General features: G+C 43.0%; 1 protein-coding gene across 4 annotated transcripts in view; it reads right to left on the reverse strand.

Annotated features, from left to right (window-relative positions):
- PTBP3 (polypyrimidine tract binding protein 3) overlaps window positions 1-23,843 on the reverse strand; it is a 140,087-nt gene that overhangs the window by 75,032 nt on the left and 41,212 nt on the right. The window contains exon 1 of one of the 4 annotated variants that reach the window (XM_066604435.1): window positions 8,281-8,302. The exons of the other annotated variants lie outside the window; for them this stretch is intronic. The gene's annotated coding sequence lies outside the window, so the exon portion shown is untranslated. Of the gene's footprint in view, window positions 1-8,280; window positions 8,303-23,843 lie in introns of those variants that run through there. 4 annotated transcript variants of the gene reach the window in all.

Genomic DNA, 23,843 nt, shown 5'->3' on the forward strand with positions numbered 1-23,843 from the left:
GTAAGTGCACGTTGGGCACACATTTACACGCAGCGGTTTTTGCTCAAAAGCCGTAGTTTGGACGAATTTTGAGTGATAATTGTGTAAATCAGCCTTTACTTCAACTCATCGATCCAATCCATAATAGGCGTTGCACAATATTTTATTAACTGAGGACGCATGGTTGCTTTCTTCCAAAATCAGCACCACAGTAGTCCATGGGATGAGTCTGGTATTGCTGCTCAGCCTCACAACTGAGAATGTGACTATCTGGAGGAAAGTAGCCAAGTTTTTCCAATTTCACAAAACAAAAAAAACACCCAATATCCCATATTTGGTCAGTCCTGCCTATCTAGCTGTGTGTTTTTTGTGATGTTCAGACACTTTATACTTAATGTAAAACTCTACGAACATCATAAGAGGAACATTTGTGCCATCCATCATAGAAAAAATGGTAAAATAAATTGATTGAACCATCTACATTTGACATAGATTACTCCTGAAGAGTGAGACACTGGTTCTAAGAGAATGTAATAAAGTAAAAATATATATATAAAAAACATATTTGGGTAGACAAAAGAGAAGTTTCGTTATTCCGTTAAAAAAGCCCCAAAAGGGTTAAAATGTCTCTTCCAGTAGGTCTCCAGGACTATTCATCCCCCCCAGCTCAGATGTTAACCATCCTGCCCAGAACCATATTGTTTAGCCCACTGTTCCTAAAATAACAAAGACGACCAAATTATGGACTGCCTTTTTTATCTCCACACAAAGGCAACATGGACTCCTCAACTTGAGCTCTTGTTTCCAAAGTGTTTGCCCAACAGCTTCTGTAGACTCCTGCCACTCTCAACAAAGAGAAGGAAGACTCTTTATTGAACACAGCGGGTCTGTCTTATTTCGACTTTGCAAAGATACAAAGCTGGAGTTTCCATGAATATGTCAATCAATACTGTCAAGCAGGACGCGTGACAAAGCCGATATGACTCGGGTATTCGGGTTTTTTGTTGGGATTTATTGGCAAATGTGGAGCACCAGGGCCATAGGGCTCAAGCAAACGGACAATTAGTGAATAGCCATAGCTTTGTATCTATATCTAAGAGGTCAGAAACCGCTAATCAGTACATAACATGTATATTATCTGCCAATAAAGCAGCTTCCATAGACTTGCACACAAGTACAGGTTTTGTCAAGACCCATCTTCAAAAGGTTAAAAGAAAGGCCAAGACAGTCTATGGAGAGGTTTTGTGTTGAACCGAGACATCCTTTTAATGGTATCGATACATCCTTTTGATGACGAGAGCGCTCTAGCTGTGCCTGCACTGTTCTCTCTGCTGCAGGCACAGCTGTTTTATATAACAGTGTACTAGTAATTATTAAGAAATTATACAGTACCGCTGTTTATGGTGGCACAACACAGCTCTGCTACGTGTGCGTCACACACAGCTCTGCTACATACATACAGCAGGGATGAAAAGCGGCACAAGAGAATTCTGCACACACTGATCACCCCCTGGTGCTGTGACCACAGGCTGCTCCCTTACAGGTGACTGATCCCATGACAGTGACACCATGACCGGTCCTGTATGCACATGGCTGCTGTAAGTGTTTATTAGTATTCCATTCCCTACAAACCCCTGCAGCCTCAGTTGCTATGGAATACCTAGCCGGACATCAGTCATGATTATGTGTTACTCCAACCCTGATCATCTGGAGTGAGTTACATGCTCCGCCCCTAATCACATGATGGTGACATCATCACAGGTCCTTTATCCCAAATCAGTTAGTTGCATGCTCTGCCCTCGATCACATGATGGTGATGTCATCACAGGTCCGTCATCCCGAGTGAGTTATGCATCACCTACAAACCCCGCGGCCTCAGTTGCTATGAAATAGGGCCTGTGATTATGTCAGAGTCATGTGATTAGGAGAGGAGCATGTAACTCACTCATGCATGGACAAGTGCTAGTTAGTATTTTGATTAATGTCTGCTTTATGCTCTGTCCCATATCATCCCCATTGAGTTACATGCTCCGCCCCTAATCACATGACGGTGACGTAATCAAAGGTCCTTCATCCGAAGGTCATCTTGAGTTAGTGAATTATGTATCCCCTACAAGCCCCCGCGGCCTCAGTTGCTATAGAATAGGATCTGTGATGATGTCACAGTCATGTGATCAGGGGCAGAGCATGTAACGCACTCATGCACGGACAAGTGGTAGTTAGTGTTTTGATTAATAAATGTCTGATTTATATTTTATTTCAAACCTACTTGGTCCTCATGTGCCCCGAGATGTATCCCCCAGCACTGGTGTAATTACTGTCACACTTCAGAGGCTCTGTTCCCAGGCGCGGTTTTGAATTTTACCAAAAGCTCGACTCTAATAACGCGGACTCGAACATTTGGGTGCTCGCTCATCTCTAGTAAATAAACGTGTAAGGATGCAAAAAGGGAATTCTTTGCTTTCAAAAAAAATCATAAAAAGTAGTTTTCATAATGTAATATTTCAATAAACTGGTAGTGTTCATGACACATATCAATTGGTCAAGAAATTTAAATGCTGCTGTCATAACTGACAGCATTTAAACGGTTCACAATCGCAAATCAGTGTTATCTCCAATCAAGACCGTTGTCTGTCAAGTTAACGGGAGTGGAGATGCCTATTAGACTTCGTGCTCCAACCCCAATGACCACGTGCAGACTGGCTGCACTGAGAAAGGGTCAGGTGATCAGCCGATTACCCGGGATCCCAAGCAGTGAATCCCCGCCAATAAACTATGGATGATCTATATGGAGGATAGAATTATTCACATTGAAAGCCTAGACCACCCCTTTAAGGAGCTTGTTCTTCTAACTCCTCTATTTGAATTACTAATGTCGTTTTTAGACTACTGAAGAAGGAAAAAAAAAAAAAGAAAAAAATTACGACCGGCTAAGGGAAATGTCAGAATAAAACATTTGTAGATTGTCAGCAATAATCTAATTTACACATTTACATCAGAATAAAGAACGCAGGGCTGTATATAATGAGAGTTCATTTAAGGTCAATTACTTTGGTATTGAATCAAGAAAAAGCTCTTATAAAACTGGAAATGTATCTCAGCTACATCATACATGCAATTAAAGAAAAAACTAAAAAGATAATGATGCAGCTGAACAGTATTTTTAATCACATATAAGGTACTATAGATGTAGAGCTGAATTTACCAGATTATCACCTTATAGAAATCATTATAGGGTTAACTACATATTTAAAGGGGTAGTCCAGTTTTTTAAAAAGTATCTGCAATTCAATCATAATAATAGTCCAATTTACTTTCAAAAAGAACCTTCTTTTTTGGCACTTGATATTTTAGTCATGTGACTGCATCCCCTCTGTTTTTCCGCTTTCAGTGCTGTTTTGTATTCTGGCCATGTGACTTTTTCACAACTACAGTGCAAGAATATAAAACATTGAAAACTATTCTGGAGGGTAGGGAGTGGGGGAGAGACTTGTTAATTGTATAGCGCCAACTTATTCCACAGTGCTTTCAGGTAATTTATCTATTACCCCCTAGCAAGCTGGCTACTCATTTTACTGACTTCAGAAGGATGGAAGGCTGAGTCAACCTTGAACCTGCTACCTGAACTATGCGGGGATTGAACCTGCAACCTTCAGGTTGTGAGTGAGAGCATAGGACTGCATTCTGTTGCCTTAGCACTCTGCACCATATAAGGTACAGCGAGTAGCATTGCAGTTGGGATGGGGTGTAACTTTCTGATATGGATCCCATCCAAATTCAGTCTCTTTGCATTGACTCACCAACTTGCGGTGCAGATACAGAATAGAACATCCTGGATTCTTGTCCAATAGGACTTCATAAATAAGTAGTCAAAAGGGCGGTCTCATCAGCTGAAATCCTTGCCTACACGGGGGACATATTAATATATACCAAATGGCTTGTCATATAGCACATGGCCAAGGCTACTCTGCCAGGATAAGAGCTGCTCTCGGTTAGCAGCTTTCCATTTTGGTTAATAGAGGAGAGTCTCGAATGAGGGAATGTCTAATTGGGCGAATGCAAAAAGTGTCACTTAAGTTACGTTAAAAGTATGTTAAACTAACTCTGGTGAGCTTTCATGGACTGCCACATATTACACGGACCCGAGCCCTGAACTCTGACAGATGGCGGTTCATCTGGCAAGCCCTCATGCTGGGAAGTGGTGGTTTGCAATGATTTTCTTTCCCTCGGTGACGTAAGGTTCTAATCACATGGAACTTCAACATCCTGAACAAGCTGAAATGTAAAAGGTGAACAGGATCTCTTCACTCACTGCTCTTCCTCTGACAGACCATGCTGGAGAACATAGAAGGAAATGAAGAGAACGGTTACTTGTAGGGGCATCACGGACATGAAACGCAGCACTATGGGCGACTAATTCTTCCATGGTCTACCAGTAAAAAGTGATAATAGTCCTGCAGAAACATTTCTACAATATTGAGGAGGTCTCCTTATCCACTTCCCATTACAACTGGCATACGTCTCAACTTGGCTATAGTCTAAAATAGAAGATTCTTAAAAATTGCTTGTCTAATATGTTGGCCTTAGTAAAACTAATAGGAGCTCCTAGATGATCAGACTATTGCATTACCTATTACTATAATCCCTATGGAAGACAACATTCTAGTGCAAGATGACTATAAAATGTTGACAACTTGACTACGGGTCCTTCTACATGGGCAGATAATCAACCAATGATGGATAATTAATATGCCGGTCAGTGTTCGTTACCTAGGTGTACAAGGGCAGATTATCTGCTCTATGGGGATGACAGATTGTTCATCCCCATATAGCGGTCAGTAATCTGCTGCAAGCGCCCATGTTTACACAAGTAAATTTGCAGTCGAGAAGCAAGCATTTTAATGCTCGCATAAATGAGTTGATCAGTTGATGAACAAGTGTTTGCTTGTTCCTTGGCTAATCACTAGTTGGTCCCTTAGCATGGCCAATTTGAGGGGTAAAATGTCGTTGGTTGGTCCCCCTTTGCACGGCCAGATAGAGGGGCAAAACATTGTTGGTTGGTCCCCTAGCATGGCCAGATGGAAAGGCAAAATGTCGTTGGTTGATCCCTAGCATGACCAGATGGAAGGGCAAAATGTCGTTGGTTGGTCCCCCTTTGCATGGCCAGATGGAAAGGTAAAATGTCACTGGTTGGTCCCCCTTTGCACGGCCAGATGGAAAGGCAAAATGTCGTTGGTTGGTCCCTTTCATGATCAGATGGAAGGGCAAAATGTCGTTGGTTGGTCCCCCTTTGCACGGCCAGATGGAAAGGCAAAATGTCTTTGGTTGGTCCCTTGCATGACCAGATGGAAGGGCAAAATGTCGCTGGTTGGTCCCCCTTTGCATGGCCAGATGGAAGGGCAAAATGTCGCTGGTTGGTCCCCCTTTGCATGGCCAGATGGAAGGGCAAAATGTCGTTGGTTGGTCCCACTTTGCACGGCCAGATGGAAAGGCAGAATGTCATTGGTTGGTCCCCCTTTGCACAGCCAGATGGAAAGGCAAAATGTCGTTGGTTGGTCCCTTTCATGACCAGATGGAAGGGCAAAATGTCGTTGGTTGGTCCCCCTTTGCACGGCCAGATGGAAAGGCAAAATGTCGTTGGTTGATCCCCCTTTGCATGGCCAGATGGAAGGGCAAAATGTCGTTGGTTGGTCCCCCTTTGCATGGCCAGATGGAAGAGCAAAACATTGTTGCTTGGTCCTCCTTTGCATGGCCAGATGAAAAGGCAAAATGTCATTGGCTGATCCCCTAGTATGGCCATATTCAAGGGCAAAACGCCATTGACTTATCTCTTTGCATGGCCAGATTAAAGGGCAAAATGAGCATTCGGAGCAAAGCTCGGGCCCAATAATAGGCCCGTGTTAGGTTCTTCCTTGCAGCATACATTTCACATCTACAGGGTATAGTCAAAAAAAATACCCGCTGCAAGGCCTGAGATAACACAACCCATATGCGATAGAGATTATAAGAAGGTCATGGTTATGAATTATTTGCTTAACTATTCATAATTTTTCTTACTAAATCAAACAAAAAATTTGAGAAATCCCCTTTTATTTATCAGGCAGAGACTATTCAGCCATAGTTCAGGATGCGAGGCCCCAAGTACGATATTCCGTATGGTGGATTTTCATTTTCTTAGAAGGCCGTCAAATGCTGGGATGCATCAAAAGAGGAGAATCTAAATCTATTCTAGCCATCCCAGTCCTGATCTTGCCTGCACACATTTACTCTTCAGTTCCTCAAGCTGCGGCGTCTTCTCTGTAAACATTGCCTTGGCATACATCCTAGCTTTGAAAAATCCAATTAGGTAATAACCTCATTACGCCAAATATTAAGCTAGGTTTTCATCTTTTTTTTCCTCCCTAAATGCTGTCATATGTCCTCCACTAATGCTTGAAAAATGGGTTTCAAAATAATTAAGGCTGCAGTGCAAGTTCATTTACATCCCAGATTCGAGATATTTCAATGGGCTTCAATTAGCATTCGGCAGTATTTTATCTCCGCTGTTATTTAGATGCAGTCGTATACCCGCAGGAATAAGCGCGGCAGAGCCATACGATTGTCGTGAAACCCAGAGACGAGCACCGCTATGCAAATAAAGACGATCACATTCGGAAAACACACAAAAATCATGTTACTGTTCGAAGGACAAAATGTACGGAAAATGCAGCCGATTGGTTTTTCCATGTGGCCTCGGCGTAAGGACTGTTGTGGGACGGCGCAATATTTTTCGACATGGGGAATGTTCCTTCAGGACAGAATATTGCTCGTGCATAATCGGAAAATCAAGTACGGTTACCAGAAAGGCCCTTATAGGAAGGGTTCCGCCTATATCATGTTATATGTAGCGGTATCTGTCATGGCAAGACTCTAGCAGATCAGCTGGATGTGCTGTCTAATCCTTCTGCTCCATGACGGATGTGGTCTGCATGACCTCTGGCACGCACTCGCACAAACTTTTGATTGTGACTCCTTAATTAGATTTATATTAATTATATATGTAAACCTATCCTACAATATATACCTTAGAGGCTCATGCTCCTTCATGCAGGCCTATATATGCACGTAAAATATACAAGTGCAATACGCAGAGAATAGAACCCATTGATTTTAATGGGTTTGTTTAATGGGGGCGGGGGGAGAGTTGAGGGGGCGCAACATGCAAGGAGATGCCTTAATATACTGCATAATTCCGCTGGAAAAAGAACATATCTGAAGTCAGACTGCGGTCGGTCTCACTTGGATAGAGGTTGCAGATTCCATGAGAGTCTGATCCGCTGATCCACCAAGTGCACTGGATTACGCAGTGCCGCTCACATTTGCAGGTCGGAACTCTATATTCCGTTCGCGGAAAATAGAAAGCAGCATGTTCTATTTTACCGCGGATATCCGCAACATAGAGCCCATTGTTCTCTATGGTCATGGATAAACCAGCAGCCCATATGCAATTACATTACGAAGGTAATTGCGTCATCGCTAAGTGATGGCGCGGGAAATATAAACAAAACTAACAAAAAAAAGGTGTACTGTGTACGACTGACTGTGTGAGTACGCAGTCATGCGCAGTACATTACGCGGCCGTACGCAGGGGCACAGCTGGATTCTGCTTATGGCCACGTGAGTCCGGCCTCAATTAGCTTTAATTGCAAGTGGATTGTTTTGTTTGCTCGGAGTATGCGCCATGGGCAGGAAGAGTGCAGTGAAATAGGCAGATACACCCCAAAAACCTCATTTAGTGCACGGAAGGGCTGCGCGGAGGAAGGCACAGATGCTCCTGTGAAGGAGCCCTTAAGATGAAGTTTGTTATAATAGTTTAGGCTCAAACGTTCCACCATTCCGTAAGCGCTAAAACGGGGATGCACCAAGTCAAGGCTCTGAACCGTCCAAATGTGAGGCTTAGAAAAGACAATAAAATACGGCAAAAAAATAATTTTTAAATATTTTGAAGTTGTGAGCTACATGAGTTCCTACGGAGGAAGGGACCTCTGGTTAGGCATTCCAGCTGGCCTCTCACCTCAACTGGCTACTTACTTCCAGTCAACAAGGATGAACACCAAAACTGAAAACATAACATAGGAATTGGGATCTTTGGGCTGAGTTGCCATTGCACACATGAAACATGCGTTAGTTGTTTAGTCTTGTACACGTATGGAAAACAAGAACACACAAAACTTTTGAAATGGATAAAACTGGACAGACAACATTTCAACAAGGAATTACGGTTACAAAATCAAGACAAGAGGAAAAAAACGGAGGTCATACCTTTGAAGCAACTGTTATAAGATCGGTTACAACACTGAAGATGACAAAACAACAGACATTGAGGTCTACAGCAGAAAACCGTTTTCTCTAGATAACAATGGTAAAAAAAAAATAAAAATGTGCATTTATGTGCAGAACTGTACTCTGATGGTGCTGCTGGAAACAGATACATCTTATCTTAGCTGGGCCCTTTAAATCATCACTAACTTTTCAAACAACTGTTATTTGACTGCATTTGAAATTTAGTTTTTGTGTTAAAACTCCCCCTCTAAACTATTGGCCACTAGCGGTTTCCCTTCCTCCTAGCTTGCTGTCCACTGCCTGTTGTCAAATGATTGACAGGAGACTGGAAGGAAGGAGACGCCGCCTGCAAGCTAAAGCTCTGTTCATATCTGCGTTGGAAGTTTCGATCAGAGCCTCCATCGCATGAAATTACAGACAAAAGAATTGCGCATGCAGAACTTTTACATTCGGCGAAAAGGCTGAACCGCTGTAGGAGCTAAACGGACCCCATTATAGTCAACAAGGTCCATTTGGCACAGTTTGGTTTCAATCTTACATACTATGTTACGGGATGGATCCATTCCTTCAGGGGATTCAGTTTCCCTGCTCCCATAATGGAGCAGGAATATGGAATTCTATCGCAGATGTGAATGTTGCCTAATAGTAAGTCATTATTTACGGTGTTTCAGCTACAGAAATCACATCTCCACTGCTTAGGCATGCAATGGCATTCACTTAACAGATACATTTTTTTTTTATTAGAATGCCATCATACGGTAGAATTCAGTGAAGAGTTACACATTTAATGGCGGCTTTGATGAATGCCCAATTTGGGAGTGCTCCCCTGCATATATGTTTAACAGAAGCCATTAATGCAATATGAAAGACAGCTTTAGAGGCATCCATCTAAAGCCGGCTGCACACGACAAAGTCGGATTTTGGATGCGGGAGAGGAATCCGACCCGCTGCCCAGCCGGCATCCGCACGTACCTGCCTTCTCCTACTATTCTGCACTGCGGATGGTCTGCACAGCGAGCCGTCGGACATGCGCAGTACAGATTTTCCCACGCCGTCGCTAGTCAATGACACGGAATCTGCGACCTTTCCGCAATGTCAAAATGCTTTTCAATAGCATGTTATGGGCAGTATTTGTTTTGGAATCCGGAGGTGGGCGCCAGCTCCGGATTATGCAATGCAAATATTCCCGTGTGCAGCTGGCCAAATGGCGATGTATTTCTTTAACGTCCGTGAGTCATGGTTGCAGCATATACAATTTTTTTTTTTTTAAGTTTTTGTATACCACCCTTCTAAAGAATTAACTAACAATTAATGTACCTCCCAATAAGATACTATCTATATATATTTTCCCTTTCACCTTTTTCAGTTTCATTTGACGAATACATGAATGAACGTCTGCTATAGGCCACTCCAGTTAATGACCGCAGCCACCTAGAGCCCCTTCATTTATTCGGTAACACCGAGGCGGCATTTAGCTGACCAACACGATCTTCTATAAAAGTGGTACCTCTCTTTGATCTGGTAACTCCAGATGTTAACACGTCCTACGGAGAGTTAGAAAATACCCAAAAAACAATAAAGCGCACTGAAATTACCCTGGCTGATGCTACTGCACCGCACGCTGCGGGGAGACAAGGAGCGCTCTACTTAAGAGTCTTGCCTAGGGCCAAGCTTATCGCTAAGAAATCTTCGTGTAGTTAAAAAGAATACGAAAAGTAGATTTATAAGAGGGCAAAATGAGCGCTATCGCTTTTAGATTACCTTTTCTATTGTTTCTTTCCCTCCAAACCAGAAGTACTCAACACTTCATAGTTTCCACCCGCCTCACTCTAAACTATATTCTTGGCTATTACAGTCATGAATGCAAATAACTGTGGGGGCACAGAAGAGAATACAATGCTTTTTGTGAAAAAAGTAAAAAAAAATGATCATTTTTGAAAAGAGCTAGCATGTTTGGTTGTCATTTGACACTGCTCTAGCGGACCCTGGACCTTCATGATCAAGGGCCTAAATTATACCAAAGGGAAGGCGACAGAAACCTGAAACCAACATTCCACCTTTTATGACTCCCGAATCTAGAACATAAAATGTAATTTATAGGGGAACTTTGGTGTATAAACACACGACCTGTTAGATCCATTCTAGCACCACGACTGACAAAGACCTAGCGGTCTTGAAAGTTTGCATTGCAATCAGTGTTGCTAAAAAGTCCAGTATTTGTTGACAATTCTGTTAAGAGCTGTGGACAATTTAACATTTCTAATCCACCATATACGGTATGTTGCTCTAAACATTTGAAAACGCTCGCTGGTTCTGACAAATGGTGTATGGGACAAGCCTGAATGACTAGTATTTCAACATGCCTGCTTATCTTCCTCTCCCCGTTGACATTAAACCGGGCAAGTTCTGATTGGCCAAGCATGCATGCCTTTGAAAGGAGTCTGGGGACATAGCAGCTGGCCACACAAGTGTACAGCCTGTATGGCCACATGAAAGCAGCCATAAATGTAAGGATGACTGTCAAAAGGGTCTTAAGAAGCAGTATGTGTATGGCAATCAAAAGGATCAGTCGGAAGAAGACCTCCCCGACTTTGGTAATCAGGTTCAGTGCTTATTCTGCTATCCCCCCACCCAAAAAAATGCACTTAGGGCAATGCAAACACATTTCCAACAATAGGATTGACTTTCTGCTATTTGCGTTATGAGAAATATGTATTTAAGTATGTTCCTCTCCAAGGCTTCGAACTGCAAAAGAAAAAAATCTGAACGCTCAGAAATCAGAGAGGTGGATGGAAAATCTTGACAATTATGGCTAGAATTAGTATCAAGAAGTTGTAGAGTGGGTAGCAGAGATATAACCGTCAATAGTTGAGGGCGAAGTGTTGCCTATGGGGGTGGGGGACACAACTGCTGTTCTTAAGTACTATATAGCCATGACTGCTACAGAAGGCGAGGCAAGCACTGCATATAGGCTACTTTACACACATTGCTTGTGTTATGGCTACCATGAGGACGACCTATAAAGGCAGCGTTATCCCAATATACAACGATCAACCTTTACATTAAAATCCATTACTGTGTTATTCCCCCTTGTGCTCTGATGAGTAAAGGCATGGACTCCATAAGACCTCTAAAGGTGTCCTGATGCATCTCGCAAGACATTAGCAGCAGATCTTTTAATTATTCATGTAAGCTGAGAGGTGGGACTTCTCCAGATCGGACTTGCTTTTCTGGCACATTCCACAGACGCTCAATTAGATTGAGATCTGGCGAATTTGGATGGCAAATGAACACACCGATATCTCGTTATCTCCTCAAATCATTTTTGAAAATTTTTGAAGTGTGGCAGTGCACATTATCCTGCCGAGAAGTGCCCCTGTAACAATGTTCGGGCAGGTGGTATGTGTCAAAAATAACATCCACATAAAACACAAGGGTGCAGTGTTAGCCCAACAGAACATTGTCTGCAGCATCACACTGCTTACGCCAGCTCACCTTTTCCCCACTATACATGCTAGTGCCACCCCTTCCTCAGGTTGGCAGAGCACACACTCCACATGTAAAAGACAACCTGAATCCTCAGTCCTGGCTTCTTTTACTGCTCCATGCTACAGTTCTGATATTCACATGCCCATTCTAGGTGGCGCTTTTGATAGTGGACAGGGGTCAGCACCAGGGGTCTGCATCACAGCTTCCTGTGCAGTCGCACGCTGGTGAGTGTCTTCTGATACCTTTTTATCACAGCTAGCATTAAATCTGTTTAACAATTTGTGCAAGGTAGCCCTTCGGTGTGACGGGACCAGAGTGGCTAGCATTCACTTTCCACACGCATCAATGAGTCTTGGGCATCTATGACCCCGATGCAGATTTAACTGGTGGTTCTTCCTTGAATCACTTTTGATGGGTATTCATCTACTTAACACCATGAATTATTCACCCACAATGCTGGGCTCAGCAAACAGCTACTGGAGGCCCTTTTACATGCAAATGAAGATGATAAAGTGTTAATGGACATTACTGTCCATTAACACTATATTAAAAATGATCACTAAAACTTTCAATAGTTTGAAAGATTGTTTTTGCGTGTAAATGGGCCTTAAGACACAAGTTCCAGAACTGACTGTTCACTTGCTGCCTAATGTATCAGACATCTTGACAGGTTCCATTGTCTCACAATAATCAATGTTATTCACTGCACCCATCGGTCGTTTTAATATTATGGCTGATGTGTGTCTCAAAGAAAATCTGGCAACACAAATACTGATTTTGCTTCAGACTTTGCCAGTTATCTCTACTCTCATCGGACAAGTATATTTTAGAAAACTCGCCGGCTCCTAGCCAGCTTTTCTGAGCCGGCTCCTAAACATGGATAAGATTTGTCAAGGTTCAATTCACCTTCTAGAAACACATCTTTATAATATTACACAATATAAATTACTATTATTTACACCAGAAACTGGCGTAGATCATGTCTGAAACCTACGCCAACTCCGAACTAGTGTAGATTTCAGTCTGGCAAACGTGATAAATGTATCAAGAGGCTTAAGTGATGCACTTAATCTGATGCAAACTTTATTTTGGCCGCCGTATGAAGTGCTAGTCTAAGAACATTTGACCCCTGCTCCATCATCGAAAATCAAAATAAATCCTAGACCAGCTGGCCTCTAACTAAACATATGCAGTGTTCCTTATTACGAAACCCTGAGTCTACTGCCCAGCAAGGATAATTTCAAATGGGCGTGTGCGATATTGGGTCGTGAAACTTGGCCAGATATCACGTTCGCCAACATGCGATATACCCGAGGTGTTAACACCGCCTTACAACACTCCAGGGAAGTAGCGATCCTCCATCGCTGCTTTAAGGAGTGTTTCCCATTCAATGGGTAAACCTCGCATCGCATTTGTGTGCACCTCCCTGTGCCGGCCCAATTGAAAACAATGGGCGATGCAAAGTGTTCCAAGGCGATGCCCAAAGATGGCACATGCCGAGATGGTTTCCCACGCCACAATGTGGGGGGAAAAAAATTGCCCATGTGTATGACCCCATTCCAAAGATTGCCATTTAACTATAGGCATTACATTTTGGGAGAAAAAGTACCAAAGACCCCAAACGAATACAATTCTTTATAAAGCTGGTCACCAAAGATCCATTATCTGATGCAAGTACAAGTCAAGTAGGTGGTTCTTGCCGAAGCCGGTAGTCAGGATGAAATTTCCTCCTCAGGCCAGGAATGTAAAAAGCAAGAAAGTCAGTTTTTCCGGTTTGCTAATCCTGAAGAATACTGCAAGTTACAGTAGGACTATAGAAAAGTGAGACCCTGCAAACACAAAACACCACATATTACCCAGTGAACACGACTGCTAGGCTACATGACATTAACCCATTAGACCCTGCAATGCGCCTTTTTATTTGCATCACTAATGGAGTTTATACCTGCACGCACATCTTTTTAAGGCTTGGCTGACTACTGACTGTAACAGCCAGGAGCAGAGACACCTCAAATGTTAACCCCGTACATGCCATAATCAATAGCAACTGCAGCATGTAAGCAAATTACATGGGGAGGGGGCTCCTCTCATCAACGATCGGCATTCCACAATGTGATTCTATGGTACCAATGGGTTCTTATGGCATCTGGAAGTCTTACAAAGGCTTTGTCACAATGGCTAATGCGACCAATTGCTTAGGCAACCATCTTAGGGTATGGATGCCTAATATAGGGTGGGCAGGAACAGGAAAAAAGGGGGATGAGTTATGGGAGTGCGCACTGGCTCTTAAAGAGATCGGGCAGAAGCAAGCACAACCCTATGGGCAGATCTCAGGCAGCAAGCGGAGGGAGGAGTAGGAGCACAGCGGCGACCCCTTGTGGTTGCAGGAGCAGGTGAGCCCTGACGGAAGCCTGGCATGACAAGTATGCAAATAGTGCAGATTGTAGCGCTATTTGCACAGGTAAAAATAAACTAAAAACGGAACGGAAGCAAACAAAGCTTTCCGATTGCTTCAAGTTTTCTTTATAAACCACTGAAATCAATGTGTAAAAAAAAAGGATCAGTTTATTTCAGTTTTTCTGTTCCAAAATCAGAATAATAACGGACAGCTAACTATAAGGCCCAATGCACACGGCCGTATTTGCAGTGCGGAATCCGAGGCCGGCGTCCGCAGAAAATACCTGCCATAGCATGCTAAGAAGGGGGGGGAGAGAAATCGCAGCATGATCTATTCTAATGCGGGCCACGCATGGACAGCTTCCATTGAAGTGAATGGAAGCCGTCTGTCCCGCGACCCTTCTGCAGTGAGCACCGACGAACGTTTGCAGGATCCATGTCAGCGCAGGTAACTCTGTACTGCGCATGTGCGACGGCCGGCACATTCGGAAAATAGAGGAAGAGAAAAAAATGACAGGCATGCCAGGGTCGCTGCTGGGGCACAAGGTTGGATTCTGGTGCAGGAATCCGGAATACGACCCGGCCGTGGGCGTGCAGACTGTTTGTAAGCGGTTTGAAACATCCATAGAAACAAGACACACAAGTCTGCCCTTTGTTTGCAAACAAGATCTCAAAAAAGATTTCTAAGGTTCAGGCTGGGCTCACACGGGACGGGATTACCGCGGAAATTCTGTGCGACGATTCCGCCTGCGTCTTTTTAACCCGGGTTAAGCCAGCCATGTGGATGAGATTTTGCAAACGGACGGCCAATCCGTAGCGGCTAAGCTGAGCGGAACCAGCAATGCCGCGCAGAATTTAAAGCCGCAGCATGTAATTTCTTCTTTTTTTTTCCCACTGCGACCTCTCTCCTCTCTATGGGGAGAGAAAGCCGCACCAGAATGTCGGCGGCGAAATTGCTCCAAAACCCGCGGCAAGCTGCGCTTATCCTGCGAAAACCTCGTGGTTTTTCGGTGCGACCAAACCACAAGATTTCCGTGCCATGGGAACCCAGTCTTGGTAGCATGCAATTTTGCTTGATGTTTCACGCTTTCATTATTGCAAAAATATTAAACACAGTTTCATTTTTTTTTGTCAAGTCGTATAAACTTTTTTTTTTTTACGCAGGGTTCATCCAACAAAAGATGGAGGCTCAGTGTCACACTAATATGATAAACTAAGCTGTTCGAGAAAACTACTTTGCCAGCAACCAGTTCAATTTAAACATTACAATGGCACAATGGCACATTGCTTTGATGTCGCTGTAACTTAATGACTTTCTTGCAAGGAAACTTCCTGAAGCCATTTTCTCCATAATGAACCTTTAAATCATCATCATCAATAGTGCATTTGACGGGAAAGTCGTGGCGGCCTGGAAAGATCATTCAAATCCTCTTTATTTTCCAATCCAATTGCCCTTTTATGCTTTTGTAAATGCAAAACCCTTGACCCAATGTTTGCTGGATCGCGAGTCATTCCAAGCACGACATTTAGAATCGGAGACCGGCTCACATACGGCGATCCAGAGCTGGAAAATCTTTTGGGGTTTCACAATGTAAAGAAACAATTCCCCGATGAAGGGCTTACTCACCCCGGCGTGCCTGCGTTGGGTGCGCAAAAGTCGGATGCAAAAACAGCACAGATTTTCACAGATGTATTGACTTTGCATGAGCTAGTCTCATCCGGAAAATTGGACCAGAATGGTCTATGCTGCAATTTTTTTCCCATATGCACTGTCGAAAATACAGAGCCGAGGTCAGGGAGCCCAGAAGTCAGAATGGTCAATAACTAGACAATGGTCCGAACCAGGAATACACACAATGGCTAATGAGACCAACTGCTTAGGCAACCACCTTAGGGTATGGATGCCTAATATAGGGTGGGCAGGAACAGGAATGGAGAGGGATGAGTTTTGGGAAAGTGTGTAAATGGCTACATGTACTATTAGACAGGTTTTCCCTTCATGGTTTTGTACATCATAGAAATCAATAGGATTGGATTAAGATATTAACCCTTTCCAATCCACTGTCTGACAACACTTATTTAAGGCTGTACAGCTCCGATGTTGGAAGACGTCCGTCGGGGTTCTCTTACTGTATATTGCCAGCCTCTCTGCTGTTGGAGCCTATCCACTGTGTCACCTCATGCAGTACTGGCTTTAGCCAGCAGATAGCGCTGTTGTATAACGGCAGAAAAAGATTAAGCCCCCTAGGAAAACCAGGATACAAATTGGATTGGAAAGGGTTAATCCTCAACAAACGGTTTCTTCCCACATTTTCAGATAGTGACTTGAACCTTATACAATTACATCTATACACTCCCAATAGCCAGAACATTAAAATCTTTAACAGGTGAAGTAAACATTGACTATCTCAAGACAATGACACCTAACAAGATATGGGACATATTAAGTTGCGTTTAGACTGACCGATATCATTCAGAAAATCGCTCAAAGAGCGAAACTGAACATTCGTCGCTCAGTTTCAGGCGGCATACATACCAGCGCCTATAGGGCGCCCAACAAGAACCGTGTTGTCTAAACACGATGTCCAAGCGTGAACGAGCTGCCGATAACGTCACCGGCTCATTCGCTCAGGCAAACGAGATTCGTTTGATTCTCGTTGCGTGGAAAAGTGGCAGGAAGTGAACAGTCAGTTCTTCAACGGTTGTCTTTGAAGCAGGAGAAATGGACAAACGCAAGGATGTTATGTCTTTGCCAAGGACTGTACTGTAGTGATGAGATGACTAGGTGAGAGCATCTCAAAGACAGCAGGTCTTGTTGGGTGTTCACAGTATGCAGTGGTTGGTGCCAACCAAAAGTGGTCCCTGGAAGGACAAGTAGCAACAGGGTAATGGACGCCTAAGGTCATTGGCTGTATGGTCCAATCTCACAGAAAAGCTACTGTAGCACAAACTGCTGAAATTATAATGCTGGCTATGACCGTATCAGAACACACAGCTTGTTGTATATGGGGCTGCGCAGCTTCAGACCAGTCAGAGGGACTGGTGACTCAGACCAGTAGGAGTGCCATGCGATCACTGCTGAAAGTGCATTGGATGAGCGAGAGAGCCTCAGAACTGGACCATGACGCAATGGCGGGTGGTGGCCTAGTCTGATGAATTAAGTTTTCTTCTGCATTATTTAGACAGCCGGGGTAAGAGATGGCACCAAGACGCACTGGAAAAAGGCGGGCTAGTAGAATGTGATGCTGTGGACAATGTTCTGCTGTTCTGCTTACAGGATAGACAATATGATAGCTAGCAAATGGTCAATTCACTATATCTACCTAAAATTATGTTTTTGTGCTGGAAAAAAAAAAGTCGGCTGTCATGTGAAATTCATCTCCAGCAGTAACGATGCTAAAAGAGATTACAGGAAGCGTGAGTTTTGCTTGTTGCACTCCCATGCTGCCCATAGAAATCTATGTAAAAGACAGTGGGAAGTGGGGTTAGACAATGGGGAGGCAGAGAGACTCACTATTAGCTGCAGCAATGCCTAAGTGTTTATGGTTTCAGAGCTACTGAAATCACATCTAAACTGCTCATTAGTCCTGTATAATGTGCTCCATGTCTTTGCTGCTTTTGAAGGTGTGCTACAAAGAGACAGGGGAAAAAAAGAGATCCTGCCCTCTTCGTGTGGAGGCGCCACAACAGCTAGCCTACACCCATCATCTCCATCCACTAGAAGAATCACATGGACTTATTTTGCATGCATTGAAATAGTTTTTATAGCATTTTACAACTAAAGCCCCTTTTTGTTTTCTATTGCTGTAATTGGGGAATGCAGCCTTTTTTTTGTCTGGGCTGGCATACAACTCTATGTTTGCTTATAGGCTTAATACTAAATATTGATATTATATTGATTACCCAAGCCTCAGCTATGAATTTTACATGCAGGGTAATGCCGTTAGTGTCCGTTAAACAACACAATCTTTCATTTGCATTATCAGAACAGTTTGTAAAACATTAGAACTTTGAGGAAAAAAAAAAATGTTAGTAACCGATTTAGTCTTGTAGCACTACTGAACATACTAATATGACATTTAGTCTAAGTTCCTTATCAATTTCCATATCAAAACTGTCAACTATATGCAAACCACAACGTTACGCAATGTGAGATAAATATTAACAGTTTAGTAGCGTCACTCTTTCCGCTTATAAAACGAATTAAGAGGTTTAACCAGTTTGGCTGTTCGGCTACATTCACACGGGTGAGCGGAATGTCAGGCTGAGAAACTCGGCCCGATGTCGCACTTGCCAGCGTGCGTTGTATCCGCGGATGTAAGGTGTTTTTCAGGGGAAACCGCCTCGCCTCTGTGAAATTTAGATCCCATCGCTCATGTTTCATGCATTGATTTCAATGAGAGACCTCATATCTCACGGGATGAGAGTGCCATGGGATATTTTATGATTCCATTGAAATCAATGGGCGATGCATTTTGAGAAACGTGACAAAAACATGCAAGGATTTTTTCTACTGTGAGGGAAAACATTGCTTATGTGTTTGACTCCATTCAAATAAAGGAGATGGAATAATACCTCCACAGTGCCACCTATTGGAAGGCAACATTCCTTCAAGCCAAAGTTAGACTCTTTATACAAGCCTTATAACAATGACTGGGAATTAAAAGCAAAGCCATGTACAGACAGCTGTTTCAGGGTATTTGCCCTTCATGAGTGTAGAGTAAGAATCTGACTTTGCTAGTGAAAGACTTGGGACGGGGGTCAGAAACGCCAGCTTTTCTCCTTAGGGAGAGCACCTAAACGGTGAGTGACTGTACACTGATGAAGGGCAAATACCCTGAAACAGCTGTCTGTACATGGAATCTGTCTTTGCTTTTCATTCCCAATCATTGCTACAAGGCTTGTATAAAGAGTCTAACTTTGGCTTGAAGGAATGCTGCCTTCCAATAAGTGGCACTGTGGAGGTATTATTCCATCTCCCTTATTTGCATATTACCCAGAGGAGCATGAAAGGCCTTTTAAGTCACCTCACTCACCATCTAGGTGCTCTTCCTAAAGAGAAAAGAATGGAGTTCTGGCAAGTTTTGTGCAACTCGCAATGCAAAACAACTTGTGTGACTTTCACAGACAGGTGCGTGTAGCCTTATCCACATTAGATATTTATGGCCACAAGATGTGCAATCAATTTCTGAGGGTGAGATTCTTACCTATGGGATCTTATCTATGGATAATCTTTTACACTGGAGATGCCCAACAGGTCGTCATTCCAAACGACAAAGTATAAAAATAATCGTTCAGATTCTTGCTGGATCGGGGGAATCTGAACGATCATTTGGTGTATAAAAGGCCCTTAAAGTAGTTATGGAAACGGCTGAGCACACCAACTATCCATTTTCTCTCCTACAATATGCTGCTGCATGCCATAATGGAACCTAAAGGGTTATTCCTATCTAAGCAAGTGACCCACCATCTACAGGATAGGAGATAACTTGCTTATCGAAGGTGGTCCAACCGCTGGGACCCCTAATTATCCTGAGACTGCACCCCCGACACTTCTCAAAGTTCTGACAGCAGAGATCAAACATGTGAGCTTCTGCTTCCTTCACTTCAATGGGAGCGTTGGAGATAGCCGAATACTTGGGATAGGTGGGAGTCATAGTGGTCACCAATCAGCAAGTTATCCTCTATCCTGTGGGTAGAAAAGATATTTTGCCAAGATGGGAATGACCCTGCGAAGTCCTATTACAAGGGTAAATGACTGGCAACTCTTCTTATGAAATTTGTACCCAATCATTGGCCTGGATGAACATACTAGTAATCAGCTGATGGATGAACACAAATGCTCGTTGGCTGACTGGTATCCTTGTGATGTCTGAAGTGAGTTGCGGCTGAGATGACCATCAGAGTAAGGCCTTATAGTATACAAAGACTATATATGTACTCACACGGGACTCCTCTATAACCCAGAAGGCTGTCATGTTGTGCTACATTTCCAGTATTATGTATATTCTCCCGATTAGAACAGCCAACTCCTGAGGTTAGAGACGCCAACTTGGTTTCAAAGATGGGTTATCGAGGTGAAACAAGCCCTTTCAGAAAACCATGGATGGAACGAAGGCTCGAAAACAGATTGGAGGGCGTCGTTAAGGCATCATTTCTTGCTACGTTTTCTTATTCTTATGGGATTCCGAGGGGAAATATTGTGCATCACAGCCAGTTATATAGTTTATAGCCTCATCTCAGTGGGGCAGCGTGGGAGGACTTGCATCATTAAATTCATAATGACAAAATCTAAAATGTTTTAAAATTTCTTTTTAGGATAATCACTGCATGTACATCAGAACACCGAAAAAAATAGAACAAGAAACTCAATTATGATGCTGGCTCTCAAAATGAATCATATTTGAAGTTTTTAGACTACATGATTCCCCATGGAAACAAGGCTGCGGACAACCTTGCAACCATTATTAAAAATGTGACCAGGCCCTGGCACTATGTTGGATAGAATCCTCAGGATGGGTCATCTATACTTCATTGGTGGGGAGCCACCGATCCAGATCCCCACCGATCAGCTGATCCTCTAGCCCGCTGTCAGTGTAGTAGGGGCAAACATAGTCATGGTGGTCAGGGCCGGAAGTTTCACTCCCAATTAAATGAGTAGTGTCTCCCATTACACTCCTGGCTCTGAGCCGATCCTCTAATATATTGGTAAGTGACATAGGAAAGGTTTGGATAAGTAAGGTTTGTCTTCCTGCTGTGTGTAAGGGTTGGTGGGGTTTTGAACATGAAGAACAATTTAGCCTTATTGGATAAATTGATAAAATATAATAGAAACTGCAAGTCAATATTTCTGAATCTAAAATAAAGCGTTTGGGGAGAAGAAATCCTTGGACTGAGTACCGCATTGGCTGTTCTGTGTTTTCCTCCTGAAGGAAAGGATTTAGGGGTTCTAAACTTAAAAAGTCTCAAAATGAGTCCACAGTGCGGTCAGTCAGGAAAGAAAGCAAGTAGGGCGCTTTGTTGCATTGCTAGAGGTATAACCAGTAGAAAGAGAGAGATTGTGATCCTGGTGTATAGAGCTCTGCTGAGACATCTGGAATACTGTGTTCAGTTCTGGAGACCTAGCTACAGAAAGGCACTGATAAGATATAACCAGTCCAAAGACGGGCTACAAAAATGGTAGAAGGTCTCAAGGGCAAAACTTGTCAGAAAGGACTTAAAGAAAATGTTGTAAAGCCTGGAGCAAAGACGGGAGAAGGGTTCTCTCTCCTCCCCCCCCCCCCCCCCCCTGCACAGACAATGGAGATCCCGAACAGTGGACTCCTGCTAATCAAATATCTATGATGTATCCTGAGGAGGTCATCAACAATAAAAGCCCGGTATACCCCTTGAATGAAACAAAAACTTATTTTAGACTTAAGTCTAGTGCTATTTGGGGACTTTGGTCGAGCTTCAGAAAAGTTACGGGATCAAAAGGGTTTGTTTAACTTGGTGCTGTGTGAAGTTTTCAGAGCTGTGATTATATTGTGTTGGGGTCCTCCTCATACGGCTCCAGCTAATCTGGAGATAGATCTTGTATACCCAGTAGTTATACCCACAATTACATTACATTCTGAACATCCAATGTTTAATGCAAGTACCAGTATAAAAGGGCCATAAACGTACGGCCGACTCACCACGATAGCTGTCGGGCTTCTCCTACAAGTCATGGATGGACATTTCTAGAAAGCACACAAACCTGAAAAGTAGATCTCCTGTCAACAAGCGTATACTGTATACCGCTTGTGTATCTGCAGCTGTAAGCGCTTGGCTGCACCACCACTAGACTATGCAACGACGGACAAGAAGATGCGGCAGGAGGATTAGTTGTAATGTAGCTTCTTGTTTCAGAAGGTTTGTTTAGATTACACTTAAATGTAACCTTTTTGAGAGGTTTCTGGGACAGCTTGATAGAAATCCTATGGCTTCCAATGATGATGGTTATTTAGTACACAGAAAATAGTAGGGTTGTGAAAAAGTACATACATACATTATATACACACACACACACACACACACACGTACTTTTTCACAACAATACCTTTTGCTGTGTACTAAATTACTATCATCATCACTGAAAGCCATAAGATTTCTATCAAGCATATACATAAAATATCATATATATTATATATATATATATTACACATACAGGCAATAAGTCTACGTTTACGGCTCTGCCAGGAGCAAGGCCCAATGTCCACAGGCGGATTTGATTTCTGGAACCCACGCGGGAGATCCGCAAAATCAAGCTGCCCATAGGGTTGCATTAGCAACCGCAAAACAATTTAAAGCATGAGGATGTGACTTTTTTTTTCCCCTGGCTGATCGCACGCAGGAAGAAATCCCAGCATGCTCCATTTTTCAGTGGATTCCGCAGAGACAATTTCCATTGAAGTCAATGGAACCTGTCCGATCCGCGGCATACCGGCAGCTGCCTCTGTGGATGTGGCTGACATGGCCATCAGAGTAAGGCCTTATAGTATACAAAGAATATATATGTACTCGCACGGGACTCCTCTATGAGCCAGAAGGCTGTAATGTTGTGCTACATTTCCAGTATTATGTATATTCTCCTGGTGAGAACAGCCAACCCCTGAGGTTAGAGAAGCCAACTTGGTTTGAAGAATGGGTTATCGAAGTGAAACAAGCCCTTTCAGAAAACCATGGATGGATGGAACGAAGACTCGAAAACAGATTGGAGGGGGTCGTTCAATCATCGAGATAGAGCGCACTGCGGTTTTGTTTGCGCAACCGAAATGCACAGGAAAATACGTGCATGTTAATGAACCATTGAAATCAATGAGTTGTATTCATTGCATATGCCAATCCGCCCGTGTGAACCGGCCTTTACACCACTGCTACCCAACGGCAATACCAGATCCAAAACACACAACATGGAGCAAAGTGTCTGTGAACTACGTGCGGGTGGTCAGAGAGGTGACCCAATACATAATTACAGCACAAGACTTTCCCAGCTCAGTTCTCAAGCAATATTTAAATCCTCCCCAAGTTTCTTGTATTCTTGTTTCACAGAACTATAATTATAGATATGGAATTATGTACATTAATTCCTATAATAAACAGTTTCTAGAACCTACGCTCAGCGGGACTTTGTAGTTTATGCAGCTGCCTAACATGTCCTACGATATCCCAATACTTAAACGGAGTCAAACTTCTGTACAGATTAATTCAATAATATCCCTTTATAAAGGATATAAGCTCCATTTTTTTTTATTACTGAGCCGAGTGAAGTTGGGCGGTCCCCACTGGAAGGAGCTTACAGGCTCAATGAACATAGATTTATTATGTAATTACATGAGAATTCATTTTGAGCCGCTCATGCCAGTGGTTAAATGTTAAAAATGAACTCTGTGATGTTGTAAAGGGAACCGCATTGAAGTAGGCACTGATGAGCAAACTTTTCAAAAGTTTGGTTCAGCTGTTTTGCCAAATTTGGGCAAGTTTGGTTTGGTTAAAATTACTTTAAACCAAAATCGGAACTTTATCAATATCACTAAAACGGGTGTACAACACTGTCTAAAGCAATAAAATGGCATCTAGAAGTGTATTTAAGGACTTTTGAGCCATTTTTCAAAGTGGATTAGACCCCCAACAAT

This window comes from Eleutherodactylus coqui, chromosome 5 (genome assembly GCF_035609145.1).
Source record: "Eleutherodactylus coqui strain aEleCoq1 chromosome 5, aEleCoq1.hap1, whole genome shotgun sequence".
Taxonomy (NCBI): Eukaryota; Metazoa; Chordata; class Amphibia; order Anura; family Eleutherodactylidae; genus Eleutherodactylus; species Eleutherodactylus coqui.